Genomic DNA, 16,353 nt, shown 5'->3' with positions numbered 1-16,353 from the left:
TAAATCCTTCAGTGTTCTGTCTTTATATGCTTTTATTCCATCTGCTTTGATTTTTTTCTGGCTTCCATCTACTCATTCCCTTCTCTCTATTTAGTAATAATAATAGAGAAAGATTATTCAACTCAACAGTCTCCTAATTGGTTCATAAGTTTATACTACATATATTTTTATTTGGCAAGTCCCTTTATATCTCAAACATATTGCTATACCTAACAAATGTTTTCCTACATTTATTCTAGCAAGTAGAATTTCTTTAATGTATTATTAGTTTAATTTTATGCTTTGTCAGAATCAGAGAAATTAGAAATATTTTGCACAATCTCAGGGGGAGATCACAGTTAGGGAAGTGGTGGATTGTTAAGCATAATGGACAAATATTAGTGAACTTGGGGAGTGTGGCCAACCGTGATTCACAAATAGGCATTTTAGTCCTGAATAACTCAAGTTGACCTGACAAAAGTTCAGAAATAATGGAATGTTTTCTTTTCTTCTCTCTCTCTTTTTTTTTTTTTTTTTTTTTTTGGTGGTAGGGAGTAGAGGGTAGAGAGAAATAAAGGTACTATCCATTTCCATATATACTTTTTCATTTTTGACATTTACATAATTTGTAGGCCAGGAGGACATTTATAATGTAATCATCTAAATTGGAGCTGAGGTCAGATAGAACCAAAAGTGTTTTTATACTAATAAGTCCTGAACACCCAATTAAAGCAGTAAGATGTCAGTTATGTTCTATGAATTATAATCATTGCTCACAGAATTTTATTATAAAGTTTTACAAATATGAACACATAAGCAATCACGTAATCTCCAAAAAGTAATGACAGCTATTTCAGCAGAGGTAAGAGGAGATTGTAAGATGATTAGAGAGATGAAGGACACTTGCCATATTGAATATGGCACTCTCTAGGGCAGATCAAAAGTGAATGAATGCAGGGAGAATCTATTTAATAAACTTAAAGGATATGAAAGAAGCAAAAGTTTGCTGTGAACTGCAGTAATTCTGCATATATCTTAGAGGTAAATATTTTTTATTTTACAACAAAAGGGACTTGAAGCTCTTTCAAAGGTCTATCCCCAGAGAGTCACCACAACTTGACCTGCCCAGGAGTTCCTAGGAAACACCCACTTGTAGGGCTTGTCTTTATTTGACCTGACTTAAAGCTTGTTCAGTGTGAACAGACTTTCCTACTTTGAGCATTTGGCAAAACCATCAGTGGCAACTGTTTAATACCGCAGCAGTCTGAGGTTGTCATAAGAATTGGGGCAAATGAGAAGCTGACCAAAAACTTAAAAGGAAAAGCTGGAAAGAAGCGAGATATTCGTAGAGGGTTTTGAATGCACCAAATTTCCTGAAAACGTATAAGATCACATGCATGTGCAGGGCTGTGCACAGACTCATGAAAGAATTGAGGAGGCCCTAATCTCTCACCTCTGGCTGATCTTGAGTCTCTCTCACCTCTGGCTGATCTTGAGTGTCTGCATAAGCAGGAAGTGAAGGTAAGGTAGAGTTGTAAACTACCTGTTAGTGGAATAAAGACATGCCCCAACACAAACAGACAGAGTCCCTCAGCCAAGGCTGGGAAACTTACTGGTTACAGGCATTTAAAGAAATCTCTGCATAATCATTAACTGACCATTACATTAACTGAACAGAGATTTCAGTGGCCATACACAACAAAGCGTACAGACTTTACAGAATCCATTCAGAAAAGTCACTAAACAAACTGAAAGTCTTTAAATTAGCTATTATAAATATGTTCAAAAAAGTAAAGTAAACCATGTCTAAATAACTGAAGGAAAGTATGAAAAGGTGTCTAGATTATCCATTGGGTCCAATATAATCACAAGGGTCATTAAAAAATGTAAGAAAGAGGCCAAAGAGTCAGAAAAGGACATATGTTGACAGTAGCAGAGATCAGAATGATTCGATGGGAGAAGACCCCAACCAGCAACTGCTGGCTTTGAAGGTAGATAGAGGCCATTAGCCAAAAAATGTGGACAGCCTATAAAAGACAGAAAAGGCACAAAGTGGATTCTCTTCTATCAGTGAGAGGCATTTCAGATTTCTGACCTGCAGGCTGTAGGGTAATAAATTTGCATTATTTTAAGCCATCACATTTGTGGTAATCTGTTTTAACAGCAATAGGCAACTAATTAAGACACATAGAAAATAGCAGACATAAATTCTGGCTTATCAGTAATTATATTAAATGTATTAAACACTCCAATAAAAGGAAGAGATGGCAGGAAGCAAAAACGATAGAATTGAAGTAAGAAATAGACAATTTAACAAATGAGCTGGATACTTCAATACTCCACTTTCAATAATGATATGGATAGAACAGCTAGATAAAAGATCAACCAGAAAACAGAGGACCTAAACGACAGTACAAACCAACTAGACCTAACACATTCATAGAATGTTCTACTCAAGAACAGCAGAATATACATTCTTAAGTGCACATGAAATATTCTCCAGAATAGACTATATGTCAGGCCACTAAAAAGTCCCAATAAATCTTTAAGGATTTAAATCATAAAAATTATATTCTCTGTCCACAATGGATGCAAGCAGAAAGAAATCAACACCAAAGGAAAACTGGGAAATTTACAAATATGAGGAAATTAAACAACAGACTCGAATAATGAGTCAAAGAGAAATTAGTAAAATCTTTGAGTTGAATGAAAACAAAAAGACACCATATCAAAACTTATGGGATGTAGCAAAAGCAGTGCTAGAGGGAAATTTATAGAAGTAGATGCCTATGACAAAAAGAAAAAAAATCTCAAATCAATAACCTAACCTTCCACTTTAAGAAACTAAAGAATGAGAGCAACTAAACCCAAAGCAAGCAAAGGAAGGAAATAACAAAGATCATAGCAGACATAAATGAACTAGCCACCAATTATTGTCCCAATATTAGTGCAGTCACCAAGCCTCTTTACTATTACTTGAACATACCTGCTATGCATCTGCCACAGGACATTGATACTTTCTTCTTCTTCCGCATAAAACATTCTTCCTACAAAGATCTATAAGACTTGCTTCTTCACATCCTTCAGATCTTTACTCAAATGTCCCCATCTGAGTGAGACCTCACTGCATTCCCTATTTAAAATTTCAGTCCATTTCCCTGACATTTTTTTCCCCTTTCTGGCTTTATTTTTCCTCATATTGCTATCTTCATCTAACATACCACATATTTCCTCGTTTATTCTATTTGTTACTGACTCCTCCAAACAGAATGTAAAGTTTATAAAAGCTAGGTGCAATGTCCTGACCACCTAAAAGAATGCATTACAGATATTCAATGAATTATAAATGAATGAATAAATGAACATATACACACCACTGAGCTATATAGTAGGGATCATAAATGAACCAGAGCTACATGTGTCTCCACGTGTGAATATCTCCCACATAACGTTGAGTGAAAAAATAGATGCCAAAAATACACACAGTATAAAACCATTTATATACAGTTTAAAAACTTGGAAATAATACTATATATTGCTTATGGATACATAAATATTAAATGCATAGGAACTGAAAAACGACAAATTCAGGACAGTGGTTACCTTTGGTGACAGAGTGATCTACTACTGGAAAAGGTAAATAGCAGACTTCACGAGTATTAATAAAATATTTTATTTTTTAAGTTTATTGAGAGAATCATAGGCAATATTTCGTTGTTCTCTGTGCATCTTTTGGCATGTCTTAGATGTTGAGTAACTTTCTTTAAAAAAACATTGCATTGTTCTAACTACAGAAAAATTAATCACATACTTTTTTCACTCTCTCATGGAAGTCAGGCTATATCTCCTTAGTGTATCTAACCATGGATTTTGGGTCAATATCCTGTCTAATGATCAAGTTTCTATGTTGTTTAAGCCTTCACTGAAAATTATACTTTCATCTTATATTAGTCATTTATTAATAGATACCTTTCATAATTGAGTTGGGTACCCTGAGGGGATTCCAATATTTGGTGAGGACAGAATCTTAACTATATAATTAGCCAAAAAATTATTTAAAACTTTCACAGAAATTTTTAACTCACAAATTGGTCACCAAAGTATCCTTCCTAATAATAGTTTCCATTTGATAACAGCCATTTGAAAGAGCTAAGATTTGCTTCAACTCTCCTACAAGAATTTAATGCAGAGACATTCATAGTAGTGAGATAGATTAAAGAAAGTCTTTGGAGTTGAGATGACCTTTACCTAAATTCTAGGGCAGACAGAGTTTGTCTTCAGTGCTCCATCTCTTTCCACTCTGCATGCTTTCTTCCCCGCCTGGAAAACCCTCTTCCAAACTCTTGACTGATCCTAAACTTTAGGATCTATAACAATCCTCTTTAATCTTTCAAAATTCAAGAGACAGGAGTAGAACTCCTCCTAGGTATGAAAACAGAAAAGAAGAATCAAAATATAAAAATTCATCTAACTCAGCCCTATCCCTTTTCATATTTCAGCCACATCATCACTCATCACTCTACCTTCTTTGTGCTTAGTTAATTCTACTCTTCTGGCATGTGCTATATCATTTGGGCTTCCTTTTCATTCCAATCGTTTGAAATCATCATCCTCACTCTTCCCTTCTACCCCTATCAGAATTAACATGAATGGACATGAAAAAAATGATCAGAATTGTTTCTCATCTGAGGAACAAAGGAAAAGTGGGAGAATTCTCCTTAAGGCAGTTACGGGAGTCAGAGGAAGGTAAGATGAAGCCAAGACTGGGTGTGAACATGGCAAGACTGAGTGAGTCCTGAACCACAGGCCCAAGGGCTCTCTCTGTGTGGGAGAAAGAGTGAAATCAAATCAGGAGGAGAGAAGGAAGACCCAGATAATGACCTGGAATCGTTCTAAAATATCTGAAGTTTACCTTTATTGGATGGCAAGTGACTGATATGTGCATGATCCTTATTTAAAGTCCAGGCACCTGGCAGACAGAGAAACTTATTTCATTTGTGTTTCAGAGTGAATCATGGTTCAACGTATTACCTACCCAGGAATAATTATACCCTTAAACAAGTATTGTGCATTATAATTTAAGTGTTTTTAATACATTATTATATCACAATTAATTCTCATGGCTCTGTACATTATTAGTGCTATTATTATTATTATTAACCACAGGGACAGAACAAACTCATCAAGGCTAGGTGAACTGGCCAGTAGATATTAGAGCAATACGCAAGCCTTCTGACTCCAAGCTCTTTCTGTGTGTGAAATCAGCCTGCAAAGCTTTGTTTCCTACTAAGAGTATTTCAGGCTTCGTGTAGTAGGTTGAGTGGGGAGAGTAATCTTGTAGGTGTGCAGGATCTTCCTCGGAGCTCTGAAATACAAAACAATCAGTGGATAGTTTATTCATTTGTTCATTCCTTATTGACAACTGGAATCCCAAGTCATAGCTAAGTATATTCATTCTGGAGTCCAGACATTCTGAGAAGTAGAATAAAGGAGCCAAGGAAGTGACTAAGAAGGAGCAGCAAATAAAACAAGAAAAAAAAAGAGGAAAAACAGGAAAATGGAATCTCAAAAGCTGAGAGAGTTTCAAAAGACAGAAGCAGAGAACGGTGTCTACGATGCTGCGAGTCAAATATAATTACAACTTCCCTCAGTATCCGTGGGGGATTGGTTCCAGAACCCCTACGGATACCAAATCCGCAGACGCTCAAGTTCCTTAGTCGGGCCTTTCTTATCTGCGGGTTCCGCATCTGCGGATTCAAGCAACCGGGGATCATAAACGTAGTTGTATATGACCCGCTTTTGGTTGAGTCGGAATCCGCGGATGCGGAGGATCTAGTGTGTAATGAAACTGTTCATTGGATGTGGCGACATAGAAGTAATTCTTGATCTTAGAGAGAAGCTTATATAACTGTTTTTGGGCAGAAGCCGAATTGCAATGGATTAAGGAGTGTATGGGCTAAACTAGAGAGGCACTATAAATGTAAGATATTGTTTCCAGTAATCTGACCATTAACAGGAGAGGTTTATAATAGCAGTTACAGCGCTCCATGCTCCCCAAACAGAAAGCCAGGTCAGCTTTGTTGACCTCTTTATGTCTGGGTTTGGAAAAAAGCTGTTAATTTTTTTTAATATATAATAAAGTTTTTCGACATAAAACTTGCTTTTACTTGCATTTCAACATTGTAAATAAACATTTTAGATAGCCGTGAGTTATTTCCTATACCTTTATATTATAAAGGATTTTGTAATTTAAGAGCAAATTTTTCTAGATATAGCCTTGTTTAAAAAGGATCGTTTTCTCCCTTTGCTTCATTATCAAATGTCAGTTGATTTTAAACGTTCCTAAAGAGAAAGCAGACAATTTTTTCCTATGGACCTTTACTTTTCTATGTCATCAAGAATCAGGTAAGAGGAGCACAACACAATGTGAGAACATATAACATTTTATGAGATGAATTTCAAAGCAGCATAAAATAAAATTATCAGCGAGTAATGAAATAGAAAGAGAAATATGGATCTGTATTTGCTGTTTAGAGACTCCGAAATCTAATCATCACAATTTAAGTGAAAGAAATAAATCTTAATGCTTCATTGAGCATCCCCCTGAGATTTCAGTACCTAAATATTTTAAAGCAGGTAACTTCAGCATCTCTACAACAGTTTTTATCCAGGCAGGTGTCCCACATATAAAGTAGAGGAAGATGGGCACGGATGTTAGCTCAGGATGAGTCTTCCTCAGCAAAAAGAGGAGGATTGGCAGCAGATGTTAGCTCAGGGTAAATCTTCCTCAGCAAACAAACAAAAGACCTTCTTTATAAGCTAGTCCTTATTTTCCATGTAGACCACCATTCTTAAAATATTGTTTGATTTTTGAGATTATTCACAGCTAGACCATTTTATTTTACTCATAATGAACAACTAAATCTACATGCAACTAAATCTAATTATGAGTAAATAATCTAAATTATTTTAAACTAAATTATTTACTCATAAAGTGCCACTAACTTACTAGCTGAATTTGTTTTGAAAATAATTTTAACTTATTTTCCTTGCAAATGTTAAATCTTTTGGTGGAAAACATAAGATTCTGTTGGAAGCGGGAATAGCTACTGAGGTGGTAGTAACAGCAGGGCTTAGCGACCAGCGGGAAGTGGAGACAGTGCTGCTTTGATTCCACCAGGAACGGAGCCGAGCGAAGAGAGCGCAGGAGCTGATGAAACGAGGAACTTGAGTAGAATCAAGAACTCAGGGGAAAGTACCAGCCTTTACAAAGAGGGCATTTGCTTCTCTGAGAGAAGGAAGAAGGGCAGAAGATGAGCTCACACACAGTTTTGAGAAGGCGACGAAAGAGTTGAGGCAGTTTACTGTAAATAACCTTGAACTTCAGAAAATCTCGATAGGTCACTAGCACGGATAAAAGGCATGTGGCAGAGTTGAGGGGTTTGGAAAACAGGAAGGTTTAGAAATCCTGCTGCAGGTAACACAACAGACAGACTCCTCCAGAAAAATTTTCCAACAGTAGTAAAGGTCCAGCCAAGCTTGCAAAGCATGGCTCAAACCATCCAGTATAGTGTTGTGGCTTGAACTATTAGCTCTTATAAATGTATCCAAAAGCAGAAACAGAGACTCTAACCCAAGATTAGAGATTACCATGTTGCTGGCAGTAAAATGGGCACAGGAGTAAACTCTGTGGCTTTCAACTTATGTGAAGAACCCTCTGCAGGTACTTGATGCATGTGTGTGGAATGAGTGAATGAACAAATGAATGAATAAATACAGGTATAGTATATGTTGCTTTCTCTCTTGGAATTCATTATCAAGATTACCACCATCCTGTTTTGACTTTTTGTTGAGAATGGCTACATTTATTGAGATGTGCCAACATTTCTCAGAATTGGTGGCCATCTGGAGAGAAATAGTCACTACCTTTTTTTTTTCCTTTTTCTCCCAAAGGCCCCCAGTACATAGTTGTGTATTTTTAGTTGTGGGCCCTTCCAGTTGTGGCATGTGGGATACCACCTCAGCATGGCCTGATGAGCGGTGCCATGTCCGCGCCCAGGATTCAAACCAGGGAAACCCTGGGCCACCGAAGCGGAGCGCACAAACTTAACCACTTGGCCACGGGGCCGGCCCCGTCACTGCTTCTTAATGGGAGAATTCTAGAAACAGATATGTGTGGTTGTAATTTTCAGAAATTACTAAAAGCTTTGTTGCAGTTAGAACTTCTCTCCTTCTGGACTCAATTTTCTTATCTAAGAAAGAGAGCTAACGATATTGATCATTTCTGCTATTTCTAGGCACTATTATAAGCATTTTACATACAGTATTTCATTTAATTTTTACAATAACCCCAAAATGTAGGTGCTATTTTCACCCTCATTTTATAGGTGAGAAAACTAAGGATAAAGTAGCTAAGAAGCTCAAATTCACATGTCAGGAGAATGAAGGAGCTGGGTTTCAAATCCAGATTGTCTGACTTTCAAGCTTACAAACCTAGAAACTATCCTAAATATATATTTACATACTTGAAATAATTAATTTGGAATTATAAAATTTAAAAGGTCATGGGAAGACAAAATAGTCATCAGAAAGAATTACAAGAAAGTCTTTGAAATCTGCCAAAGTCAGAGAAGACTAACTTTTCAAGAGAATAAAAGAGAAAAGAAACTTTAATGGAATTAGAGGGGACTGAAGTCATAATTTCTTATAGGGAACATTTTTCCCTTGCTTTTTAAATCTGGGATGCACAGAGCCCAGGCATATGAGAGGATGTGACAAGATATCCTCAAATTCACAGCACGCATTATGAGGACATACAAAAATTATCTTTTTTATCGGAACATAAAACTAGTATAATTTTTAACGTAAAACTTGGAATTTAAAAAACTTTTTCCACCTTTCCATGATCTTATGCTGAGTTTCCAGCCTTTCAAGGATGAGTATTTCATTTCTTCTACTATTAAAAGTATACTATTGAAAAATTTGAAAAGTGCTGTTCAAGGGCAATAAGTATGCGTGGCAAATTTATCTAGGAATTAAAGATAAAATATGCTATTTTTAGGAAGAAGATTTTAGGAGCCACAAAGAATTTCAAAACATTTGGAGGCTATAGTTTCTTTATCTCTGTTTCTTGGTGGTTAGAATAATCCACGAATTGGAAGGACTTCAGTTTGCATGTAGGGAAAGGGGTACCCAGTCCAGCTCATTGTAATAATTAGTTTGCCATCACTACTCTGTACTGAGACTCCAAGTGCAGAAAGAGAAGCTGAGACGTAATTGCTGACAAATATGCTGTGTGTATTGAAACCCAGAAAATTTGCAGCTGCCACCCAGTCTCCCCCATTGTGCAAATTGACAATGAGCCACAAAAGGGACATGAGGTAAATGTAGGGTGTATATTGCAAGCCATTTTGCTGAAATATCTGGGGGACAATTTAATGTGAAATATCAGCTGGTAAAAGAGACCAGCTGCCTATTTAGAAAGATGACGCAAGCTAAAAATTCTAGCTCCTATTTTATAGTGAAAGACTGACAATATATAAACCTTCATTTGGGGTGGGGGAAAGTGCCGGTTTTGAATGTGTAATCGGATGCACGTGAACTTCCAAAGATCTGAAGGAGCAGTTTTTCTGAGTCAGGTCAAAAGTAGAAACTTATTTGGAAATGCATTATACAGAAACTTTCTTAGGTTACTTATTTTTATTCCTAAATCTTTCTATATACATTGCATGGACTCTCAGAAACAGAAATATAATTTTTTCTTACGTGGACAACTAACCCATCCTCCTGTTCCAGCCTCACATGAATCTCACGTTTAGTGTTACCAGATGTATCCAGTTCTTGCACTTTCTGAGGTTTTGCACCCAAATCAACTTACTTCTGGGCACCATCCACTCTCAGCTTAGCTTTGAGCTTTCTGTGGCCTGTGAAGTTGATTACTTTGTGTACATCTACTTTCCACCTTCTAGAATTTCGTTGCTGCTGTCTCCTCTTCTGTTTTCTTTGTTCTTGTGGGTAAAGCCCTTAGAAATATGTGTGTCCAGTTAATCCACCACTATTAACTAGAAGTTCTGCTAATGTTTAATGGAAAATATTTGAACAAAGGCATCTGTTTCTCATGTTGAAATTCTGTGCATTTTGACAGTAATAAAGGGAAGAAATTGAGGACTAAAGATCTTCTTGGAGTTCATCAAATTCTACTCTCTTTGGAAATAAAGAACTTCAGATTCCTGTGGGATGTGAGGTTTAGAAGTTGCCTCTACCTTCATGTTAAGATTTTTCAACCTCCTTGAAAATTTCTCTCTCTCTGAATGTTGCCTCTGTGAGTCTTTCCTATTGGTGTTTGCTGTAGTACTTTCTGGTTCATGCTTTTGCTACTGGATATTAAAATAGTTCTAGTTTAAGCAGCAATCTCTTAAAGGGAAATATGTCTCTTCCCAGCTCCTTTCTACATCTCTGTTTACTAACATTTGTTTCGCTGGTCGTGAGTTAAGTCACACTGTTAATTTACTAATCTTTGTTGCACATTGCCTTGCACTAACCTTCCAACGGATTCTTTTCACTTCTAAAGGAATGCTACCCGACCTTAACCTGTACTGGCAGAAATGTAAGAACTCACAATCCCCTCCCTCATCTCTGTGTTGCTCTCGAGAGCCCAGGATGCCTTCATTGTTCTCCCTACTACGCATGTGTTATATCTCCTAGCCTTTTGTTCATGCAGAAGTGTAGGTTTCATTTCTTCCTTCTTCCTTCCTTCCTTCCTCCTTTCTTTCCTTCCTTCCTTCTTCTCTCACTCTCTCTCTCACTCTATTTCTTTCTATCAAATTGATATTGAACATATTGCATGCACAGTTTGTACTTTCCTTTCTCTAGCTAAGTGTTTTCCAATACCATTAGTCCTTTAGTGAGGATAGTATTTTAATGATTGATGTTTCTCCATTTAAACTTTGCACAATACTTTTATTTCACACATTCCTTTCCCCTCCCACTTTAAACTCATGTACTTTTGCTCTCACATTGCTTTTTTCTCCTCTGAGAATGATGCTTCTTCCCTCCTCCTCTGCAAACATAAACTTTCACTCTTGATTCCTAACTGCCCTTTAACCTCTTTTAATCAAACTTTTGTTGTCGCCATTCAATTTAGACTGCACTCAAAGACAACCAATTTCCTAGTAGGCCAAGGACCCTAAATTTATCCAGTGGCCTTTCATCAGTCTTCTTTTTCCTCAACATCCTTCAAAATACTGTGACATTTGACTCTGTGGTTTGTCTTTCTACCTCTCTGACCATTCTCTCACCGACTTTATGACTTTTTCTCTACTAGGTCCCATTGTAACTTCCATTCCATTCTTCTTGTACTTAGTTTTTTCTGTGGCAAGGAAATTTTGGAACTTGAATTCTCGTCTTTTCATCTGGGTCTAGTGCTCTGTTTACTGTTACCTTCTACTTATCACTAGTAATAGTTAGAATGAGAAGTAGACATCTGCGTGAGTTGATTAGTGCATATCCATAATTAAATACCTTCCAATTTCATTAACCTGAATTATAAATTAAATAACTAGCCTTAAGGCTGGCAAGTATAGATAAAAAAAGAAAATTGCTGAAAATCAAAGGGATTATTCAACACATAATTTTAAACATATGGGGAAATAAGGGAATTAACATGACCTACAAAAAAAAATCCTTTAGTAAACAGATTCCAAGATATATTTGTTTTGTGTAGTATACAAATAAAGTAAATCGTGGTTCCCTTATTAATTTATAGATTTGTGAAAGTCTACCTAAAGAAAAAGTAGGAGAGAAAATTCATTTAAAATAAAATAAGTAGTTTGGAGTCAGTTAATATTTATGAGATAAACTAGATTCCTCTTAAGTTTGCTCTAACAAGTGAAGTAGGCTTTGATTCAATACTTAGTTGAATCTGTATCATGAATGGGTAGGGTACATGGCAACTAGGCACATCCCCTGAGGCAGTTTGTTGGTCTCACAGGATATAGTTATCCTTTGGGACAAAGGTTAACGTCACTGTTATACCCAAATTATAGCGCATCTGAAAAGGATCCTTTAGCCACATCTGTCATGAGAACAATTCCGTCTGCCCCTTCTCCCTCTTCAGTGGGGTTATTTATGTTTTATTGTACCTCCTTAGCTTATCAAGTCCATGAATATGAATAAAACTTTTATAAAATAGATCACTTTTCCATTAAAAGAAAAACTCTGTGAACACCCCTAGAAACAAAAACACCATGAGGTTTATGGCCTACCTACCATCTCATCATACTATGCTTATCATGACTTCCGCTTACAAATGAAATTATTTGGCTATATGACAAAGTATGCAGTTGAAAGGCTTTTGGACAGATGTTTCCAACTTGTAAGTAAAAAGTATGAGTACTTATGTCTTTGAAGGGTGTCTTAGAAAAGATGACACAAAGAGTTTAGAGTTTAGGGTCTGGGCAAAAGAGTTAGAGTTTAGACTATTGTCTTAAGGGAATATCAACCATCCTTGCTCTCGGGGCCTTCAGCTTTCTGTTTTCTTTGGTCTTTTAACAAATCTCTTTGGAAAAACACATTAAAAACCATTCAGTAGTCCTTCTCCATTCTGATGTTGTAAAAGGCGCCTGAAAAAGAGCCACTTGTGTCTTCATATATTCAAGGGTATATTTCACCCCAGGAGGAACATATAACAAGGCCTATACAGAAATTAGTTTAACTTAATTAAAAGAACATTAAGAGAAAAAAACTTGCTTTAAGAGCTGAAATAATATTAAATTTATCTTAAATATTTATTCACTTCAATGCAAGTTTGAAGACAAATATCAGAATCTTCCCATTTCTCGGCTTTTTAATCTTCAATGTTCATCGATGATGCTCATGAGCACTCAGCCTTATCCTTGTGCTTAGAACCAAGGCTGACCCTAAACAGGGGTAGAGGTGGAGGGTGGGGAGACACCTCAGGAGTTGTGGTGGGTGACTTGGCATCAGAGCATGGGAACTGCTGCTCCTGACCTGACCTCATGTCTTATAGCTGACCTGTCAGTCTAGTGTCCCTGTACTTGAACACGTGTCTCAGGATCCCATCTCATCTCCTACAGGGGACCTCTCACATTCACTGATTTGTTTATTGACTCACTCAGTAAACATTTACAGTGCTTAATATGTGCCACATGCTCAGGTCTCTGCTGTAATAGAAAGATGAAAAGGCATCCTATCAATGGAAGTCTAAATAAACAATTCAAACATATTAGATGACTTTGCCCCTTTTTGGCATTCTCCTGTCACCAGACCTGCTGTGCCCTTGGTAGGTGATACCTATCTGACACTTCCACTCCTCCTGCAAAACAGACCCTTTTGTCTCTTAAAGCCCTTTAATGATGAATGCAAATTAGCATTGGAGCCAAATTGAATAAATATTCATTCGTTGACTAGGTCTTCCCCAGGAATGTGCAGCCTCCTGGAAGCAATGAAAACCTAAGATTAATAACAAGAATAATAACTTCATGCTCAGATTCCATTGTCTTACAGGCAGGATTAACCCAGTGAAGCTGTAAAGGTGGCCAAGCAGGGTTTTTTCTCCTCTGTCCTTAATCTTAGCTCCTGACACTTGTTTTCTCTACCCTTCCATAGTTTCCCAACGTCTTATTACTAACCATGGCATGTCCACTCAGGTATGCCAACTTCCTGGGCAAGACAAAAATTTGAAACTTTCCCACCCTGCTCTTCTTCATACCCTATGATGGCACCATAGAGTACGCTCTACTCTGCCAATATTCAGATCTGTTACAACTTTAAGTTTACTGAGTTTAAATATTGCAATTTTTTTCTGACAAATATAAGTATTTCAAGTTCATTGGAGAAAAATTGAAAATTAACAAAATTAGGGAAAAATTACTGTTCTTAATTTCCCTATAAACTCATAGATACTGTTAACATCTTGATACATTTGCTTTTAAACCTTAAAATGCTAAATTTTTTAGGAGCCAGCCCCATGGCCGAGTGGTTAAGTTCATGCGCTCTGCTTTGGTGGCCCAGGGTTTTGCTGATTCGGATCTTGGGCACAGACCTAGCACCACTCATCAGGCCATGCTGAGGCGGTGTCCCACATGCCACAACCAGAGACACTCTTCACTTAATGTATTTTCCACGTCATTAAGTAATCTTTTAGATGTAATTTTAATCACATAAAATTCTGTATGATAGGCCCGGAAAAATTAGCTAATTCCATTTACTAGTTAGTGTTTATTCAATTTTCTATTACAAATTATTCTGTGATGAACAGCCTTTGGATGTATATTTGCATAAATTCATGCTGTCAACTTTGTTTGTCTGTCAGATATGCATTATTCTCTTCTTTCATAATAAAAAATTCCTGAGCAGCAACACGCACAGTCAAACTATCGCAACCTCACCCTATCTTGGGCTCTGTCATGGTTTGGGATGGTCATTTGACTCAACACTGGCCAATAACATATAAGCAGAAGTGTACTAGGTAGGGTGTTCAAATAAAAACAGACCAAATCATGGTGTCATGCGCCTTTTGTTTTTCACCTTTCTCCTTTCTCTCTGTCTGGAATCTAGATGTGGTGCCTAGAGATGCATCAGCCAGCTTGCAAGCCTGAAGGAGGAAGTCACACCATAAGGAAGGGGAAGCCCAACCCTCGATGGTGGATGTGCTTGAGCTAGCCCTCAACAGAGTACCCCGTATGCTCTCATACTTGAGAAATATAAACCTTTCCTAAATTACTTTTGCTAAAATTCTCCACATAACTATGTTTTTATTATCCTCCTTGAGGTGGCTCAAGAGAATGCACATATTTTATGAAGTTTACAATTGAAGAATGTGCTCACTTAATGACTCAATTATAAGACAAAGAACTCAAATATAAAAAGCAGTAAAATAATTTAAATAGATCCCCCCCAAAAAGAGACAAAAAGATACATAAGTGACTAATACCCACATAAGAATATAAGAAGATGGAAGATGTTCAACTTCAGTAGTCATTAGGAAAACGCAAAATAAAATCACAAAGAAATGTACAAAAATCACTAATAAATTATCATCTAGTAGAATGGCTACAAGTAAAAAGACAGACAGGAGCCAGTCGTGTGACATAGTGATTAAGTTCATGCGTTCCCCTTCAGCGGCCCGGGGTTCACTGGTTCGGATCCTGAAAGAGGAAGATTGGCAACAGATGTTAGCTCAGGGCCAAACTTCCTCACCAGAAAAATAAATAAATAAAAAGACAGAAAATACCATGTGTTAGCGAGGATGTTGGGAACTGGAATCCTATTGCATTACGGATAGGAATTGAAATGGTACAGCCACTTTGGAAGACAGTTTTGGGAGTTTCTTATAAAGTTAAGCAGAAATTACCATCTTCCCCCACAATTCCACTCCTAGGAATCTATCCAGGAGAAATGCGAACATATTCACACGAAGACCCATACACTAACATTCATAGAAGCATTATTCATAATAGCCCCAAAGTGGAAATTAGTCAAATATCCACAACTGGTGCATTAATAAAGACTATATATATCTTTACACAATGAAGTCTCTGTAGCAATAAAAAGAAGAGAGGGATTGATACATGTCATAACACGGATGAACCCCAAAAACAGTATGCTAAGTGAGAGAAGCCAGGTGCAGTAGTCTTCATGTTATATAATTCCATTTATATAAAACGTCCAGAAAAGGCAAATTTATAGAGACAAAATAGATTGGTGGTTGCTGAGGACTGGGGGTAGGAACCGCATTTAACTGCAAAAGGACATTAGTGGACTTTTAGGGGTGATGGAAATGATTTAAAACGAGATTGTGGCGATGATTGTAAAACTTTAAATGTACTAAAATCATTAAATTATTCACTTACAGTGGATGAATTTTATGGTAAGTAAACTATACCTCAATAAATCTTTTTTAATGTATCCAAATATTCTTATTACAAGTTTCCTATGGCAGTTAAATTATTTTGTTGTTGTTAAAACATTACGACCTAATGGTCTCTATAAAACAGGCTTGAGGCAGTTTGAAAATTTGCCTTAAGCATAAAATACTGTTTGTGCAGAAGAAGAATCTCATGTTGCAAATGTGAATGATTCAGAATAGAATGAGGGAAAGAGCCCTGAAATGTATATGGGCCAAATGTAAAAGGACACATCGGTTTAGGTCACTATCTTTGGGAAAGGTGAAAAGATATTTTGAAACTTTCCCAAATGGACAGATCCATTGGTCTTGGTCCAAAACAGAAGCACTTATTGGATTCTCACTGTGTGTCAGGCAGTATTAAACAGCTTTCAACATTTTGTTCTTTGTTAATTATGAGGCATTAAAATCTCTGCTGTGCAAATCAGAAAACTGGCACTTCGAGAGGC

The sequence above is a fragment of the Equus asinus genome, chromosome 1 (genome assembly GCF_041296235.1).
Source record: "Equus asinus isolate D_3611 breed Donkey chromosome 1, EquAss-T2T_v2, whole genome shotgun sequence".
NCBI lineage: Eukaryota > Metazoa > Chordata > Mammalia > Perissodactyla > Equidae > Equus > Equus asinus.
The sequence above is the reverse complement of the archived record's forward strand: the minus strand, read 5'-3'. Positions refer to the sequence as shown.